We start from the raw sequence: 20573 nt of genomic DNA, 5'->3' as shown, positions 1-20573 counted from the left end.
CAGGTCCCTTCCGACCCTAGAAACTATGAAACTATGAAACTATGAAGTGCAGGGTAATGCACCTGGGGAGGAAGAACCAGCGGCACACCTACAGGCTGGGGAACTCCCTTCTCGCCAGTGTCGAGTCAGACAAGGATCTTGGAATCATCATTGATGCCACAATGAACATGGGCCAACAAAGTGGGGACGTGGTCAGGAAGGCCAACCGCACCTTGTCATGCATCCACAGATGTATCTCAAGCAGGTCCAAGGAGGTGATCCTTCCCCTCTATGCGGCACTGGTCAGGCCACAGCTGGAGCACTGCGTCCAGTTCTGGGTGCTGCACTTCAGGAGGGATGTGGCCAATATGGAGAGGGTCCAAAGGAGGGCCACCTGCATGATCAGGGGTCAGCGGGCAGGCCCTACGAGGAGAGGCTGAGGGACCTGAGCCTGTTCAGCCTCCAAAAGAGAAGGCTGAGAGGGGAGCTAGTAGTAGTCTACAAACTAGTCAAGAGGGACCAGCAGGCACTGGGAGAGTCCCCGTTCCCTCGAACACCCCCTGGAGTTACAAGAAACAACAGACACAAGCTAATGGAGGATAGTTTTAGGCTAGAAATTAGGAGGCGCTATTTCACTGTCAGGACGGCTAGGACTTGGAACCAACTTCCAAAAGATATGGTGCTGGCTCCTACCCTGGGGGTCTTTAAAAAAATGCTGGATGAACATCTGGCCAGGATCGTTTGACCCCAGTACTCTTTCCTGCCATGGCAGGGGATTGGACTAGATGATCTCCTCAGGTCCCTTCCGACCCTACCAACTATGAAACTATGAAACTATGAGTTTTGCCAGAACAGCTGTTTAACAATTGAATGGGGTCTGGAAGTAGCCCCACTTCTCCCCCCTCCCCCCAATAATTATTTTGGGGGAAATTACCTACAACCAGTGTTGCTTTCTGGCTTGTTTTCCAACAATCCTTTCTTATAGGAAAGTCTAACAACCAAGTATAACCTGGAGAGTAACCTTTTCTCACTGATTACATCACGTACAATATTTATAAACATATCATTTATGTATTTTTATTTAATACACTGCAGCTCCACATCTGTCACAGCTGGTGTGCTAATGCTACATTCAATATGTTATTATATTATTATGGTAACTGAAGATCATGTTACTAGAGTATTGCTATATGTGATGTTCCCAACAGAAATGAAAAGTGAATAGAACATGAAAATTAAGCTAAGCACAGATTTCTTCCATGCATACCTCTGCTTCCCTTATATTGGGATTCATTCAGAGATATTTAAAGAGATTTCAGAGTTAAGCAAAACAAATGTCTCCATGCCTTTTTTCAAGATGTGTTGGTCATGTACTGTATTATCATTTCTTAGATTGGATTAAAAAAAGGAAATACTTAGTAGACATCAATTTACTGTGAAATAATATATAGGGACTTTATTTTTCTATAATATATTAAATCTTTAGTTGTAGAAACTGTCTTTATTATCATTGTTTTTAATTATACTTTGTGTGTCAAGCTTTTTAATGATTCCTTTCTGTACTGATAAGGAATAAAGTTTCTGCAAGAAATTTCGTCCATATATTTGACAGATTTTTCTCTATTCTAATTTCCCACTTTCAAATTCAGTGGCCAGCCTACCCAGAAAAATCCTGTGGGAGCAATACCTGATAACAGATTATTACGTTGGCTAGTTTTCAAGTAACTCTACAATGAATGAAAAGCCACAGACTGAATGGAATATTTCTCTACTGTTTTGGGGGGGAAAGACAGCAGAGTCCAGGTTTGGAATTTACTTTCAAGAATAAGTATAACACTTATACGGGAGGGCGGGGAGGGGGGGCGGGAAGAATACAACTATAAATGCCCTTCAGCAGAAAGTAGCAGGCTGGAGAAACAGAGAGGACCTTTTGCTCACATCTATTTCTGTAAGATGTCTAAGTAAATTATCTCTTTCCTATAGCTGTCAATGTCAACTTTGATCATTAATATATTACCTCGGCAGAAAGATAATCTAACCTTGATCCTTAAAACTTTGTGCTTATGCAGTGCACATATTCCTAGTTCAATCCCAATATACTAGCCCAGCTGTATTTTACATCATTTAATAAAGGTTATTAATTGAATCATCTCTTCATATGACAGATATTTTACAAATCAATCAAGAGTCATTTGTTTTTCCTTATATTAACATTTCATTTTTCTATTTAATTTACTACAGCAGCTTATTTACCTTCAAATCTCATTTAAAATCTTTTACTTCCTGGGACATTTTGTTACTGAACATTAATCATGCCTCAAGGAGACTTTGGCAGTGCAAATGTTCATATCAGCAACATGGATGTCAAAGCGCATCCACAAGTGACCAATGGATTAACTCCTGTCTAAAGATAGCATAATCTGATGTCTTTTGAGTTTCATTAATTTACATATCAAGATAGCAGACTTTTGCACAACTGTATGTTTCATAGCAATTAAAGTAAAAAAAAAGAGGGGGGGCGATATTCATCATAGGTATATTATTGTCAGAGCAAGCAGTATTGCCTACAATTAAGGTTGCATAGTACTATTATATAATATGCTGTTATTGAGTTGCTTCTATCTTTGTCAAATTTTAGCTTTTTGGGTTAAAAATTTCCCTGCTGGCTGTCTGCCTGAAGCTGATTCTTTTTAATATGTCAGCTAAAATGGTTCAGCCATTTTTTAGAAAGAAGTTAGCAATGACCCCGCCACCCCAACAACTCATCCCCCCATAGTTTCAGCAATGTTAAAGCTGAAGCTTCAGCTGTTTCATGTTTTTTTAGTGCCTCTAAGGTTTGGAGTAGGCACCTGTGAAATTCAGCAAGATGTCACTCTAGTATTAGAAATATATAAGTTGCTGCTCCATGAAAAACTTCTCAAATTTGCAATTTATAAGCCTAAAAAAAAGTTTTCATGCACCTAATACAAAGTTTTTGGAACCTGACAATTAATTCTCCATTCTCAACTACCAGAAGCCATTTTGGTACTGTGTATAGATATTGAGAGAACATAGACTGTCTATCCTGTGCTATCAGCCCCCCTGCACAAAGGTATTGTAGAGAAAGTGAGAGCAATGCGGCTAGTATTTGTGAGGGAGGGAATAGGTGGCAGGATGGGAAGGACAAAGATAGGATCCAAGGAGCTATATTTCTAGGAGACAGCAAAGGAAGAAAGTAGAGGAGAGAGGGAAAGAACAGCTAAAGAACACTTCTAAGTAGAAACTGAAACAGATTCCCCAAATTTTGTCATCCAATATCTGCCTCATATCCCACAAGGGATGACAACTTCATTACTATAAGTTACTCTAATAATTCTAGTGGCAAGAGTTCATGCTGTAAATCCAAAGATACTACAATGCTATTTGACCATTTATAGACTCATAAAAAATAATTTTCAATTTGCTTCTTAGGGAATTTTAAAATTGCTTAAAGAAAAATGAAAACCCTAAATTAAAAGTGTAGTGGACTAATATCCTGCAACTTCTTTCCAACTGCATTCTCACTGAAATAAATTTAGACTGTTGAACAATATTTTTCAGGACCTTCTAACTTATTTTTTGAAAAACTCTGTATTTTTGCTGCATAAAACAGGTATTGTGAAAAGCAAGGACATTTGCTAAGCTGACTCCTTAGAATTCTATAATTATTATCTGTTGCCATGGTACCCATGTGTCTTGCATTGATTAAAAAACCAATAGCAAATAGTAAAATGGAACACTCTTCTGTAAACTATATACTAAATATTAGATCAATCAAAAGCCTGGATAAACAACCAAGTCTTATACTATGTCCCAAACCTCTCCAAACTCAGTGTGATCAGAGGAGGAAGGTTCTAAAAGCATGTAGCCTTAGTTAGGACTTTCTTGTTGACGTAGAAGATTTGTAGTTTGTAGCTGACTGTGGTATGGACAGAGAATTTTTTCTCTGTCTTGGAAAAAAGCCTAATGATATAAAGTTGGCAATGATGTCTTCAAGAGTGTTAATTTATTAGCATATTCATATCAACTTCAACTCCATGGGAGAAAAGACATTAATAAATTAGAAGTTTCACATGGTACATTGTGCATGTTGTGATTCAAAGAATAGCTTGTAAAAGAAGCAGAAAGACTAGATGGAACAGTCCAGGCATCAGGTAAATATGTTCATGTGTGACAACCAGAACCAGAGGGATTAATAAGCAATAATATGTGCTTCTTGGAGGCATCTGGTATTTTTCCTAAACAGGTAATATTAGTTAATATTAGCTTATAAGTTTGTAAACTGCAACTGTAACTTGTCTGTCATAAGTTTAACCAAAATGATAAATTAACCGTTCGTGGAACTGACTGGGCCCCAGAGGCAAAGCTGTAGCTGTGAGATTAGCTGGCCTAACGGTTTTTTGCTCAGGGTTCAGCCTTAGCGATAAAAACTGGATCTAACTGCTTGGCACACCCAACACATTCCAGGAAAGCGTATCCCAAGAAAGCATATTCAAATGAAGCCTAAAAGGGGTTGGGATTTAGGCGGTTGGGATTTATAGCGATGTCAATTTCAAACCTAAAGGTGCTGCATCATAATTTGGATAAACCTGAGTCTGGGTAGTAACCTTTTATGATGATTTTAACACCTTTCAATCCCATAGGGTAACAGCTATAGGGCAACATTGTGAGTGGCCCTGAGGCCAACAGATTAACATAAGACTAGGTATAAAAAACACATGCATCGGGTGGCCAGCAGGAAGGAGGGAACAGAACGGTCATTTCTGTCCCACGCCCGGACCCCAGACTCCCGGTGTGAGTGAGGATCGGATCCTGATCAAGGGACCTTTCCCAGTAATCCCTCTGACAGCGTCGATCATGAGGGATGCCTGACTTCACTGGAATCACTTGGCATGCACCTGGCATTGAGGGACTATCGATAAGTTGTCAACCCATGTCTGTCTATTTGTTGTTTTGAACAGCCCAGTGTGGCTAATACCCTTGCAGTGCCCAGTTGGCCTGTGACAGATTGATCTATCTATCTGTTATTATTATCTGTTGTTATTATTTACTATTAGCTCTTTTATACTGCCTTATCTGCTTATCGCATTTATCTTTCTGTTAACTGTTGTGTGTGTGTAAGCTATAATAAATTTGCCTTTATTCCACTCCCAACTTTGCCTCCTTGATCCGAAACTGAATCAAACAGCCCAGTTGGCTTGTGATAAAATTGATACACTCACAGTGCCCAGCTGGCCTGTGACAGTCATCATCAGCTGCAGTCCCGCAGTATAAGGAGGACAGTCTTCCAGTAAACAGTGGAATCACTGGTGAGTCTGAATGTGGCTGAGGAGGCCAAACTGAGATCTGCATGTTTGACCACAGACATAGCAAATAGTTCTAGGAGAAAGGAGTAGATCTTGGTAAAGTTAAATCAGAGTAAATTCTGGTGATGTTGGGTCATGGATCTTTCCCTTTGTCTCTCTCATCTATCTGTTTCTACAGAGAAGCGAGTATGTTCAAAATGATAGATGGCTTGTCATACATCTCAGCACCATTGGCGATGACTGATAACTTGAGTCCCCCAAGTATTGATGCTAATATCACATTTCTTCATATTGGTCTTCAAAGTGTCCTTGAACCTCTTCTTTTGCCCACCTCTGGAGTGGTGACCATCAATGAGTTGGGAATATAAGACCAGTATTAGTAGACAGTTGTCAAGCATCCTTATGATGTGTCCTATCCAATGGAACTGGTGTTTTTGATAATAGGTGTTTCTGATATATCCTACAGATTTAACACACATACAGCAGGGTAGGAATGACAACATCCTGGCAGAAGAGAAGTTTGGATTGAAGAGATGGTTTCAGAGGCATCAAAGGCAGTGCTAGCAGATTTTATCCAATGTTGAATATCAATGGCTATGGATATTGGCTTACCTCTTGGGAAAGGTAGCTACCTAAGTAGAAAAAATGCTCAACATTCTCCAAAGATTGCCCTCTACTTTTAATATGCAAAGGAACAGCTGAATTATCCTTGGTTTTTGCAAGGCTGAGTCCAAGTTTTCATAAGCCCCACAACCAATCAAGAGTGACCTGGAGCTCTTCCGTTGAGTGGCACACACATGACAGTCATCCGCATATCGAAGATCAGTAATGGAGCTGCTGATTGTCTTGAATTTGGAATGTAAATCTCTCTAACTAAAACTAAGTATGGTGACAGGCTAATCAAGGCATCAGCCAGTTATGCCAAAATGTATTCACACGTTTGCTTTTGCATTGAATAATTGTTGAAAGGTTATCTGATATTCAGGGTGTTTCTCATCTAAACTTAAATTTAGCTCTAATCCAACCAAAATTTCTTAAAGCATCTCTCAGTGATCAATTCTCCAAAGCAAATGTAATCCTTATTGTAATTTCAGTTCAGTAAGCAAGTCTATTTGGCTTTTTTCAACTTACAAATCCAATTTTGTGCCAGTTGCACAAGAACCCTTGATAAATCTGGTGCCTGTTGCCAATTAGTATTGTCTTCACATAAATCCTATAATTGAAAGTAGTAGGCAGCTTACTGAATTTCAAGCAGACACAGATTCAGATGGCTATACCCATTTCAAATCCCAGCAGGGATCTATACCCTGTCAATCAGGGTGTTTGGATACATAAAACTGGGCTAAAAACTTCTTGCATATAAGCATAGTATGATGTTCTTCTATATCAGTATGTGGTAATAAAACAGTAAGTATTCTAAAAACATGGATTTTTTGGTTTTGTATTTTTTAAAGAAATAGACTGAAATAAGAAACACTCATATTCATGATATATATTAGGACAATATTTCAAAATATAAAGGTAGTCAGAAATAATTTACCATCGAAGTCAATGAAGCTCCATCACCAAAGGTGTTTAGGTACACATCAGATGTTACACTATGCTGCTACACTGCAGAAATATGGTAGAAGAAAAACTACCTGTGGGTGGAAACTTAGATTAAATGACCAAGAACTTCCCTCCAATCCTAAACTCTCTGAACCACACAACTGCATTAATAAGTGGTGACACTTACTGTATCTCTTTCTGTCATGGTGAATAAATTATTATATAAAGCCTGTCTCACACAATACATCATCTCCATATATTTGGAGTACCTGCTGCTGCCGCCATATGAATAAGCTTCCCCTATAATAGAATGCAAAAAGCAAATTTGAAATATATTTTGTGTCTCTGCAACTGGCAATGCCTTTGTCATATTTTGTTTTTTAGTGTCAAAAGTGTCTCTAGAACTGCATGCTACCTTGGGAAAAACTGATTTTAAAGATCAAAACCTGGGAAAGATAAACTCTTTTGAGCTTAACCAGCAAAACAAATATTCTAAGCTTATTTAATTTATACTGTGCTATGTAAGGCACTGGAAGTAGTGGTGGGCTAATACTCACAGACTGTGTCTACATGAGACAGTGACTGCACAGTAGTTCATTACTACTGCTCAGTAGCTTATTACTACTGTGGAGTACCATCGTATGGCACAAAGCATGACACAATGCTATTGTGCAGTAGTAATGAGCTACTGTGCCTTCAGCATCACCAAAAAGCCATTTGGGGACACTACCATGTAGTAGCTCCAATTACTGCACAGTTATTTAGTACTTGAGTATACAAGTACTAAATGTCTGTGCAGTAACAACTGAGAAAGCCAGAGAGTCCACCGTGAGGGATGCCATGAACCAGAGGCATGGGGTTCTGACTGGCCTAGAGGCGAAGCCATGGCCTCTGTGGCCACAGGTCCTGGAGGGGGCCATTGCCAAGAGGGAGAAGGGCTCAGGGATCTTGGCAGCCCTGTATGAAGGTGGAGAGTAGAGTGCCTGAGGAGGAGGAATCCAGGTAGGTGCTGTCCAAACACCAGGCAGGCATGGAATGAGGTCTTTCTTGGGGCTGGAGCTACATAATGATGCCATGTGTGAAGCATGGGACACCATATAACAGAGTGGAGGGGGGGTGTTGGAGCTGTGTATTACATCCTTGGCATCAAGCAATAAAATGGGCAGCCTCCCACTGTATGAACACCTACTAATTGTTTACAGCAAAGGTGTGGCAGGCAAGGCTGGTGGGAGGACTGCCCTAGACTGGTGGGTGGGTCAATGATTAGACCAGCCATGAGACAGCCCCCTGTCACAATGATTATTTAATACAGGAAGACCCAATAGTTGTCTCTGGGTGTGTCTAATCGGTCATTAATGAACCATAATTAAGATGCATTAAGCTTAGTACCTATAATTACAGGTACTATCTTAGTGCACCGTAGTCAGTGCTACTGCACATTAGTGCTGGCACACTCCATTTTGGCTCACCATGTTAATGCACAATAGAATTAGTCTACTGCACTCAAAGTGTCTTGTATGGATGCTCCCTAAACTTAACTCCTAGATTAAGTAAGCAACAAAATAATGTTGTCTAATACTACTCTATACAGTGTCCCTAAATTCTAGAGCAGTCTGTACAGTCAGAATGGGATGTCTAATTACACTACTACTTTCAATAAAAAGCTTTTACCATTTCTCTTATTCCTTATTGTACACAGATAGCATAGATGATAAAGCTTCCTAATGAAGTGCCTTATCCTCACAATCAATTTTGCCAGCAGAAGAATTAAGTAAAATACTGTAGTAATTTATTTTTTCTGATCATGAGATAGATCTACCTCACCTTCTTCTAGATCTACATTTTAAAATAATGCAGAAAAGAAAGAAAAGATTGTTTTTCTTCTTCCAAGGAAAAGTAATAAATATGTTAAATATTCATAACCACTGGTACTTTCTATGTTGCCTCTGGTAAACCAGCCATTAGTAAGTATGGTACTACTAACATGGAGAAAATTATAATAAGCAAGAAGTACATTTAAAATGTAGATTAGTTTATTTGATAGCATAATCTACACTCAAAACACATCAAACCTGCAAACTGTCTGACAGGTGGGTTTGAAAAGTGAGATTAGCTCTCTACCAGTGACACATAATTTTGATAAATTAAGCAATTAAGTTTCCTATATTTAGAAGAAAGGAAGCCGTTCTGGAAATAATGGTTGGAATTATTCTAATTGCCATTCATAAATTTATTTTTTTTAAACCTGTGCAGTTGATGGAAGATAAGAAACCATCAGTTACCGACATATGTTCTTGAATTTCTTGGGCAGTTGTTTCTGTATGGTAATTGTTTAGATTAGGAAACTTCCATTTCAATTGGCAAATCATTGCAAACTAGTAAGCACTTCTGTTTTTAAAGTGTTACATTTATAATTCACTTTGCAGAGGTTCCATAATAAGTATATAGTGGGATGTGCACACTGTAGTACCTATGTCATTCAGTTGGGTGCCTGTACATGAGCACAGAGGCGGCTCCAATGTGCTGGAATTCTAGTGCATTGGAGAAGACTTATTTAAGCCTCCTGCGTCTCGTGTATCAGGATCCCCACACTTAAAAATGTCAGTGGGGGTGCTTCATCTAAAGCTTGTTAAACAAATTTAGTTCAAGCATCCCCACTGCCATTTTTAAGTTCTGGGACACTGATACACTAGATGCGGAGGCTCTTTAATTAGAGTGGCTCTAATTAAAGCACTGCCTCCCCCACACCCAGAGCACATGTAAAAGTGCCCAATATGATCAAACTCAACTTTGTTCTGGTTCTGGACCAATCTTTCTAAAAAGAATTGGTTCTTAAAACAGTTTAAATCTGGATAAAATTCATAATAAAAGTACAGTATTTGGGATTGTAATTTGTAGAAAAGATGAACGTGTTCTATATAGATAACTGATATTGCATGATATGAAATAACAAATGAAACCACATTATGTAAAAGCTATAGTCAAGGTCTCTAATAGATAAAACAAGCTGTTATGGAACACATTATGATCAGAATTAAGATCATTGCCTCAACTTTCTGTCTTTCACTGTTCAACTAAATGTGTCCAATGACTCAAAAAATGTTTCACCTACCTCTTGGATGAGTAATTCCAACAAATTATTTGTAACATAAATGAAGTCTCTATTTCTCATTGAAGGATATCTACAAGGAATTGCAATTTACAAATAAGATTTTGTAAATTGAAAATGTTCTCTTTTCATCAAGTTCTTTTAATTCTATGGATTTATCATGAACAGTTCATTTTCAGTAATCACAATTCTATATCTGAACTGTGCTGATTAGCTGTGAATTGTCAGATGGGTTTGTTTTACAGCTGTTATTGGATGGGCCTTAAAATAATCAATAATGAAAAATGAAAAAAATGCATTTTGTAAATACTTTTAATGTGGCTACGAAATTGGCTTTCAGCAAGCATTCCTGCCAGTACAATCTGAAGACAATTGTGACAGTAAAATTGGATTGTTACATGTTTTAGGAGCAGAAGAGGCATGCAAGAATGACTAGTGCAAAAGCATACACAAAGGTCAGTGACCATTTTTTGAAAAATCTGTGTTTTTGTTCAACAAACCTAAAGGGAAGTCTTATGTCCTCAAACTGCGCCAAAAGTGGCTTACTTCGTTGTATGGGATCCTGGAATAAAAAGAGATAACAACTGTCTCTTCTCAAGACAATTACTTTATTGGAAACCTAAAGAAAAATTTAACTAGCTTTCAGATCAGGCAATGGGAATGCAAAAACATACTCAGACCCAGGAGGGGAGGGTGTAAGCCTAACTGCAGAATTTCTGCATTCTTGCTAGGTGCTGGTTTCCTCAGGCCATGAATTCCTTATCTTTCTCAGATTCATAACCAAGGTATACAGTTATTAATGACATGTATCTGTCTATACTTTGCATATATGTTAAAGAAAGAGTGGACATGAAGACACCCCGCCAGCTAAATAAAGAATTTATTATGAGGAATTTCATCCAGATGCCCAGAGGTGATAAGGCTTTCTTGTAAAGGCTGTCTCCTTGTTTCTACATTAGTTGTTTAGCAACTGTTTAACAACTGAGGGTAAAGTTGCACATCACAGTTAGATCATATTAAATCTGTGGAATTTTAAGAAGTGTTAAAGGTAAAATGTGCCTTGAGTACACATTAAGTATTACTACCATTTCTTGCCTACACAGCTCTGATTTGCCACTAGGAGGTTGGTGAGCAGGGGTGTGGCTAGAAGCAAAAATACCTGGACTTTATTTCTGTGAGGAGTTTTTTGGGGGGAAGGGCTGGGGTGAGGCAGGGGGAAGAGGAGGTGTGGGGAGACTGGGATGCTGGATGCCTACAAAGTGCTAATTTTATCTCCATGGAGCAAACAGAAGTTACCCTAACATGAACTATTTATTGCAACCCAGAGTTAATCCTCACCTGAAATGGCATGCTGAGATGCTGAGATGTTGAGTGGGCAATTAGCATGAGTTAATGAGCTTTAATGTGTAGATACTCATGTTTTAAGTGCTCTTAGTATGTAACTTCTCTCTGAGGGTGGTGTCATAATAACACTAACTAAATGTAGTTGAAACCCAAGCTGATGCTCATTCAAGCAGTTTAGAATGGGGTAAATGCCCTCCAGGCATTGCAGAGTTGTCCCCTCTCATTAGAGGGTTGTCTCCTAAACACAGTGAATTTGAATAGGTCAATCCATTCCAATGATTCACAACAGCTGCAAGAGAACATGTGACACTACCCTGACAGAAGGTAGAACAGCATGGTCCCTTAGGGCATGTCCATATGAGCCAACCTGTGCCTGTTGTAACAACTCAAACCAGTTTGGGATGCCACAAGAGGCACACTGGAAATGAAAAAAATGCTCCCTGCACTGGATATCTGCAGTGTAGTCTATACATTTGATACCTGGAAATACTGGGGGGGTGTATATATATATATATATATATATATATATAAAACCCTTCAAAAAAAAGGTGGCACAGGGCACAGTCCTGAAGCATGCCCTGAGGTAACCAGAGGCTGAGTCCTCCAAAGAGATGCTCTGGCATCCACCCAGACAATCTCCCTGGTGCCTCTGCTGTCCCAACACACTGCCTCAGAGTGCTGGGGCAAACAGGAGCAGGCAAGGCTGCAGCATGACTGAGACCCAAGTGCTGTCCCTGGTAACTGTGGGAGTGGGGGGGTCTGTGGTTTCTAAGGGGGCTGCAGGGGTGGGGGGTGTGCATGGGTGTGTAGGTAGAGGGGGGATGTGGGGTGTGTGGGGGATGGGAGGTTTATGGGTGTGTGTATGGGGTTTCTTGGAGGGTTATAGGTGGGTGTGGGGTTTTTGGAGGGGGGGCAACACCTAACCCCCCCATGGCACACATCCCTTGGCTCTGGCAGCAACATCTAGCTGGGCCATGCCTGCTGCAGTGCAGATTCACAGGATGCAGCACTGCCTGACATCTGGTCTGGACGTGGTGAATGAGTCCACCCTGACCTGAACTGGCCTGGTGCATCCTGCCCTGCCTGCTAACGTGAGTGGTGGCAGGAACTGCAGGTTGGGTCCTTTTGCCATGTACAGACTGCAGGTCAGGCTGAGTTGAGCTGCTGTGGGGTTGTGCTGTAGCAGGCATGGCCCAGATGGCTGCTGCTGCCAGCACCGGGGATTGTATGTCATGGGTGGGGGCAGGAGCGGGTATGTGGCAGACTCCCTGCAAGTTCCCCCACAAGCCCCACACCCACCCACACAGCCCCCCAACATCCCCCACACCAACTCACACACCCTGCATCCCCCACAACCACCTACACACCCCACATCCACCCACAAGCCCCACATCCCTCTATACCCACACCTCCCACACACCCACCCATGAACCCTCCCATCCCGTCCCACACACACACTCTCCCACACTCCTTTCCCCCACCTCCTGAAACCCCCCTGCCACATCTCACTCTCTGCATGCCCAGCTGCCAGACAGAATGAGACCTGCTGGCAGGACCTGTGACTGCAGGGGCAACTAACAGGGGCACATCCTGGTTAATAAAGATGTCAGGGGGAACTCTGATTTTTCTATGATAAAAAGACCAAAAGCAAACACCAAAGCATATAGATATTTAGAATTCATTTTATTATGTTGATAGAGGCACTGGTTGGCTTCCAAAGTGCTTTAAAATTATAAATATATCAATAACACATTACCCAACTGACCTTACTCTCTCTCTCTCTCTCTCTCTCTCTATATATATATATATAATAGTGGTGTTTTATTTTAATCATAGACGAACATGTATTTGGGGGTATTTTAAAGAGTGAATTTGGGGCTTCTTTATCAGAGAATTTGAAATTTTTAAACAGGGAACACCAGGACTTCTGTTAGTGAGGCAAGTGGCAAGACCCAGGCAGAGGAACCTGCCAAGGGCTGGCACTGGGGACCCAGCTGGAGGGCAAATGAGGTGGCTGATTTCCTGGCCATTTGGGGACAGGAGGACATGTTTTAACAGTTTGAAGCAGACCACCACACTGATCACATCTTCCAGGTGATAGCTGCCCAGATGGCAGGCCAGCATCACACATGGCAGCAGGATGACTGAAGGTCTACTGTGCAACCACAGCCCACTGGCAACTGGCCCAGAGGTTCAGATGTCTCTGCTACAGTGGCCAGGTCTGGCAGGTATGCAGACATGCATTGCCCCATTTGGCCCGTATAGAGAGCAGAGAGGAACTGTAAACAATTTATAGTATTTTTTTACATTAATAGAGAAGCAGGTGAGTAAGTCCTGAATGTTATAATGTGTTGCTCAATCCTATGATGATGTGGTCTTTGATGAGGGGGCATTACTGGCATTATGGGTAGATCTAGGATTTTGAAAAGGGAGGTGCAGATGGTGTGGGGCCTTCTTGCGTATAGCAACATATTTTTCTCCAGTCAAAAAAGGTTACAAGCTTTACTAATATTCTGGGGACTCAATTTATGATCAAAGCAAAAAGAAATATAACTTTATTGAAATGTTCATTGATTTACTATACTATATATTAAGTATAAAAACACATGATGCAAATAACAATGCTCACATCATTAGAATTAAATGTATATGTTATTCAGATTTTTTAAACAAAATCTAGATGTCTTGGAATTTTGATTGTGGTTATGACAATTATTTCCACATCTGACTTAATGTTCAATATGGCCAGTCCATTGAGATGCTCTATGTTTATAGCTGAACAAGCTGAGGATTTCTTGAGATATTTTTTATTATTGGACCGGCTGACTTGAGGAAGGGCACTTAATACCTGAAAGCTTATCCAACAGCTCTCCTAACTAGTATCATAGTATGATACTGCTTAGGGTCCGAAGGGACCTAAACAGATCATCAGGCCCAACCCCCTGCAGGAACGGGTGCTGAGGTCATATCACCCCAGCCAAATATCTGTCCAGCCTCCTCTGGAAGATCCCCAAGGTAGGTGAGTACCACCTCACTTGGGAGACCCTTTCAGAGCCTGGAAGCCCTAACTATAAAGTAATGTCTCCTGATGTCCAGCCTGAAACTTCTCTCTAACAATTTGTGGCTGTTATTCCTAGTAACCATGGGTGGTTCCCAGGGGAACAGAGCTGCCCCCAATCCGAGTTGGTACCCCCTGGTGAGTTTGTAAACAGCCAGCAGATCCCCTCTCAGCTTTCTCTTGTGGAGGCTGAATAGGTTGATGCCCTTTAGCCTCTCTTCATAGGGCCTGCCCCACTGCCCCTTGCCCATGCAAGTCGCCCTCCTCTGGACCTTCTCAATGCAAGCCACATTCCTCTTGAACTGTGGCACCCAGAACTGGATGCAGTACTCCAACTGTGGCCTGACCAATGCTGCCTGGAGGGGAAGGATCACCCCCCTGGACCTGCTTGTCATACATCTGTAGATGCATGACAAGGTGCAATTAGCCTTACTAACCGCTTCCTCACACTGGTGGCTCATGTTCATCCTGGAGTCAACAATGACTCCAAGATCCCTTTCTGCCACTGTGTTGACAAGAAGGGTGTTTGTTCCCCAGCCTATAGGTGTGTTGCTGGTTCCTTCTCCCTAGATGCAGTACTTTGCACTTGTCTGCATTGAATTCCATCCTATTCTAATCCACCCAGCACTGTAATTTGTCTAGACCTAGCTGGATTCTGTCCCTCCCCTCCAGTGTGCCCACCTTGCCCCACATCTTGGTGTTGTCAGCGAATTTGGACAGTATGCATTCCACACCCACATCCAGATCCCTGATAAAGATGTTGAACAGTACAGGCCCCAGAACTGAGTTCTGGGGGACTCCACTGCCCACATCCCTCCAGGTTGAAAATGAACTGTCCACCAGCACTCTCTGGGTGTGACCATCTAGCCAATTTGCCACCCATCTGACTCTGTAGGCATCAATGTCGCAGTCACCAAGTTTTTTTAAAGAGAATATGGAGGGAAACCATGTCAAAGGCCTTCTTAAAGTCCAGGAAGATGACATCTACCCTGACACCCTCATCCAGGGAATATGTGACCTGATCATAAAAAGAAACCAGGTTAGTCAGGCAGGACCTGCCTTCAATTAAACCATGTTGGTTGCTCCTGAGCATTACCTCCCCTGCTGGGTCTTTGCAGATGTGTTCCTTGATAATTTTTCTCAAAGGTCTTGCCAAGGACGAGGTAAGACTGACTGGCCTATAATTGCCAGGGTCCTCTTTTCTCCCCTTCTTGTAAATGGGGACCACATTGGCCCTTTTCCAATCCTCTGGTACCTGGCTAGTGCCCCATGAGTGCTCATAGAGCTGTGCCAGGAGCCCCACTATGACCCTCGCCAATTCCCTCAGTACCTTCGGGTGAAGAGCATCCAGACCTACTGATTTAACACATCCAGCCCCTCCAAGAGTTCCCTAACTAGGTCATCCATGAACCTAGGCATGGTGGTGCCTCACCTGGGTCCGTCTGCAGTTCTAGTGGGGGAGATGTCTTGGTCCCTGTTTAGGAATATGGAGGCAAAGAATTTGTTAAAAAGGTCAGACTTTTTATTTGCCACAATCACCAGATTGCCAAGTCTATCCTGTAGTGGCCCCACATTACCCAGTGCCTTCTTCTTACTTCCTATGCATTTAGAAAAGGATTTTTTATTATCCTTAATTCTGGTCTCTAGCCCTAGCTCAATCTCTGCCTTGGCCTTCCTAACATCCTCCCTGTGGTCCCGAGCAATGGAGGTGTAATCCTCTTTGGTGATAGCCCCTAGCTTCCACTGTTTGTACACCTCCTTTTCTGCCCTCAGGCATCCCTGGATTCCTTTGCCGAGCCATGAGGGCTTCTTAGCACTCCTGCCCCGCTTAGTGTACATTGGGACTGACTCCCTTTCAGCTCAGAGAATTATCTTCTTGAGGAACAACCGCCCATCCTGGACTCCCATCTCATTGAAGCTCTGAGACTCCAATGCCTCTCCTACTAATCTTTTTAGCTTATAGAAATTGGCCCTCCTGAAGTTGAGGACCTCTGTTTTGTCACCTGGCTTGACAGTGAAGTGTCCTCATGTTTCTCTGCATCCCCACCGGCTGGCAAACCTAGTTTAAAGCTCGCCCTATGAGATCAGCCAGCCTGGAAGAAAAAACACGCTTACCTTTTGGGGAGAGATGAAGCCCGTCCCACCCGAGCATGTCCTCTGTTTGGAAATGCAGGTCATGGTCCAACTATACCTCTTGTCCAAATCCTTGTCTCAAGAACAGGAAAAAGCAACATGACTAAGTTCTATAAGGTGTGGGACTGCAACAAGCATTGCAGGAGTTCAGTGAAGAGGACTGCAGAGAGACATGGTTCAGGGACACCTGGACATGCTGTCTTTAAAGGCAGACTGGGGCATCGACTGCTGCTGCGTAGAATCCTGATGGCTACTTCACATGGAAGAGTTGCACTCTGAAAAGCATGATTTAGGACTGTGTGTGAATTAACCCAGTCCCTGCTGTCTTCAGAGTAGGCAGTGTACTCCCTCCCTGCAGCAACAGCACTGGCCACATGGTGGGGAGGAAAGGAAGAGGGGATGGGACTTTTCACACAAGCAGCACCTGCCCTAGACTGCTGGAACCCAACTTAGGGCTCCGAGCTCCTTACTCCATTCAATGCTGGCAGTTTGATTCCTTATGATTGCATCCATGCTGGCCATGTGAAAGGGAGTGGGGAAGAGAGGATGAGCCTTTCCCCAGGACCATCATGTGTCTTAGACCCTGGGAGCCCTGCCAGGTTCCTCACTGCTTATCCTATCCCCTTTACATCTCTCCACCTGCCCCTCCTAGTGTCCCTTTTACCAGCTCACCCCTCTCCTTTCAGCCCAGTGTGACATTGTGCCAAGCACATCAAACTCCCATAGCAAAGTTGGAGAGTAAAACAAGAGCCCAACAGGGGTGCATCTAAACCATTGTGCTTCCTCTGGGTATGATTGCAGACATCTGTATCTGTAGCAAGGCATAATGGTTTGGTGAGAATTGATGTTAGGTAGTCTCTTGCTGGAGTGATGTCATCTGCGGTTGCAGGACTGCCTGTAAGACAATATAGTCTTGACTGCATTGAGATGGTCATCATTATTCAGGAGGAGTTGAATAAAGGTGTTAAAATAGAGGAGGTAGTGACTACCAGAGGAATTTTGTTTTCCTTGTCAGAAGGTTGGTATCATCATAGTATGTTGAAGCAGTATCTGAGTCTGGCTCTGGGGATATGACTCAGAATAAGTCTGGCTCTGGGGATATGAGTCTGGCTCTGGGGATATGAGTCTGATTAAGTAAGTTATTCCCTATAAAAAGCTCATGCCTTTTGGAACCAAGTAGACTGTAAAATGGTACCCTTCCTTACCTAATGCCTGACTTCAAACTAACAGAGCTAACCATGTCTGAGATCTTCAGAGGTTAGATTTGAATACTTGACGCTGGGTGTCATATCTTATGGTAAATGGTCCCAATTGCTTTATTTTGGTATGGTTGAGCACTTAGTGCTTTCCTGTTTAATTCATCAAAAAATGGAATCTGGCCTTGCAAATCTATCTTTACAGAAGGTTAATACAGCACTTCTATTATTTTAGGCAGCAGGCAGGGTAGAGATGCACTTCATAGACTAACCTCTCTTTCTATTATTTTAGTTATACATTTCCAGTAGCAATATACAGTTTCTTTCTTTATGTAATGGAAGGTAGAGGATGCAGGCACTTATGCAAAGTCCTCTAGTGTGTTCCTTTGAAAGCTATTGCTAAAAAAAAATGAACATACCATACTATTGCTACTACTCTGAAATCAAGCCACTTATTTAGGTGCTTAAATATGGACCAAAGAATCATTTTTTTAAAATTAATGATCAGACCAGGATATGGAACTCAGGTTATTAAAAAAAATATATTAGACTGAGCAAGCTATACAACATAAATACCCTGAATACCAGGTTTGTGATTTAAAAATAAGATTAGGATTGATATAAGTAATCATTTTTAATTATAAAGCGATCTTTAATGCACAACATTAGTTGCTTAGAACACTTTGAGGACTTTACTTTTTAAGTGGGCAGTTATATAAAGCCTTTTCCCTTCCTGCAAGCCAAACTAAAAACTTCCAGGGATGAAATCCGAATTGAATCACTGAACATAACAATCAAATGCTCTTTCAGTTTGGCCTGTCCCCGCTAGCTGAACTCTTTTTTCCTCCTCCTCCTCTCTCTCTCTCTCTCATTTATCTCTATCTTTTACTTATCGCCTTTCTCTTATTTTTTTTCCACATTTCTGTTTGGTCCTTCCCCCAACCTATTGATTATAATGTTGATTACAGTGTGAAGTATTGTGCCACTGCTGATTACATACAGAATTCTTGTGTCCCTTTTCTCTATTCACTTCACCCATACTTTCTCTCTTTTTTCCTCTTACTGCCTTCTTCCATCCCATGGATTCTGCTCCTTCTCTCCTTGATGCGTCATTCCACACATGCCCGCACAGTTACATTTGCTTCATGATTGTTTACCTTGAATGGCACAGTTAACATTTTCAATATTAATTTTTTTAAAGAGTCCATTTCTGATGCTACCGAAATGAAGAGCTGTCATTTTGAGACCAGTGAAAAAAGCTTCTACTCATAGACTCATAGTTGTGCTATTTACAGACTGTAGGCACTTGCTGTGGCTCACAGTAAATGGATATTTCTACTGAAGGAAATAATCCAAACCTGATTTGACCATAATCGTAAACTATCATTTACTAGGAAACCTCCATATTTTATTTCATAATATTATTATCTCAAATCTATTTTTCTCAGTGACTGTAATATATTCACCATGGAACTATCTAGTTCATCCCTCTCTACCTATGCATATATCCTTTCTATTCCTTGTTCAGATTCTATTTTCCCCTTTACATAAGATACTTTATTCTACCCTTCTGCATCATATGGCCTTATGTTTCTTCATCCTCTTTTGTGATGCATTACATCATAAAGCCTTAGCAATACTGAAAATATATATTGCATCAGACAATCACTATCAATTCACTTAGCAACTGTTAGTGTTCATTATTTTTTCCCATGAACCATCTTGAACTCAGTATTCAAAAGCACCAGATGTTTTTTCCCCACTGTTTGCCACCCATTGGCTGCCAATACATCTGTATAATTACTGTAATACTACCAGGTGGAAGACAGTGTAAAGATAAAAATGCCAGGTGGGAAATAATAAAACAGAAAAGGAAGAAATAAAACAACAACAGAACAATCAGATTATTTTTCTTTGTTCACAGTATCAGACAAGCAATGCATTGTCAGCCATCCCAAGTATTCAGAGTTCTTTCTAACCCTGTATATCTGCAGGCATGAAGGTTTAAAGTTTCAACATAAAGGGAAAGCTATACACAAATGCATTATTTGTTTGAAGCATGGTATGCCACTATTTCAGATTGCTAAACTCAAAGAAGTTATAATTTGAACAATAATGTAGTATTACAGTAGAAAATTTAGCATAAAAATAGTGAGCAGGCATTACTAAGAGGAGACAGTCTCTCTTGATAAGATGTGCCAGAGTTTTACCAGGTCCAATTGAAGTAAATATCAGAACACCCATTGGCTGTGTCCAGATGAGCGTGGACATTTGGTTCCCTGGGAACAATTAGCAGCAGGATGCCTTACGCCTTATACCACCGGGGAATGCCTATGCCATGTGCCCTCTGGCACGTAACAGCTTACCCTAGCAGGGTAAGGGGAGGCTGGGCCCAGCACAGTTGAAGGCCCCAGCAGCCTTACCTGGAGTCCTGGGGCCTAGAGAAACTGCAGCCATGTTGCTTCTGCAGCTTGGAGCCTAGCCGGAAACTAGAATGTGGCTCTAACTGGCCCGGCTCCTGTTTTGGGTGGTGCACGTTGTCCTAGCATGCACCATGCTGCTTTTTTTCTGTGTGGGTTTTTTTTGACCCCTGGATATCCAGGGGTAAAAAAAAAATCTCACAATTCATGGTAGCAGTGTGGGAAACCCCTAAACGTGCGGTACGTGGTGGTGCTCATCTGGACTTAGCCATTGATTTAAACAGTAGCCACATCAGGCTCTTATTTTATAAAACTTCCTAAATTATTTTCATGTCTATGAAAGTATAATGTACAAAGTGTTTTTTATTGAATATTCTGAATGCTTATTTAAGCATTCTTGTCACATTTTCATCATCAGGTATATTTTGTAGGCTGAAAGAACTTTCCATGAAGAACTTTCCC

This window comes from Alligator sinensis, unplaced genomic scaffold (genome assembly GCF_000455745.1).
Source record: "Alligator sinensis unplaced genomic scaffold, ASM45574v1 scaffold308_2, whole genome shotgun sequence".
Lineage (NCBI taxonomy): Eukaryota > Metazoa > Chordata > Crocodylia > Alligatoridae > Alligator > Alligator sinensis.
Note: the sequence above shows the minus strand (reverse complement) of the source record.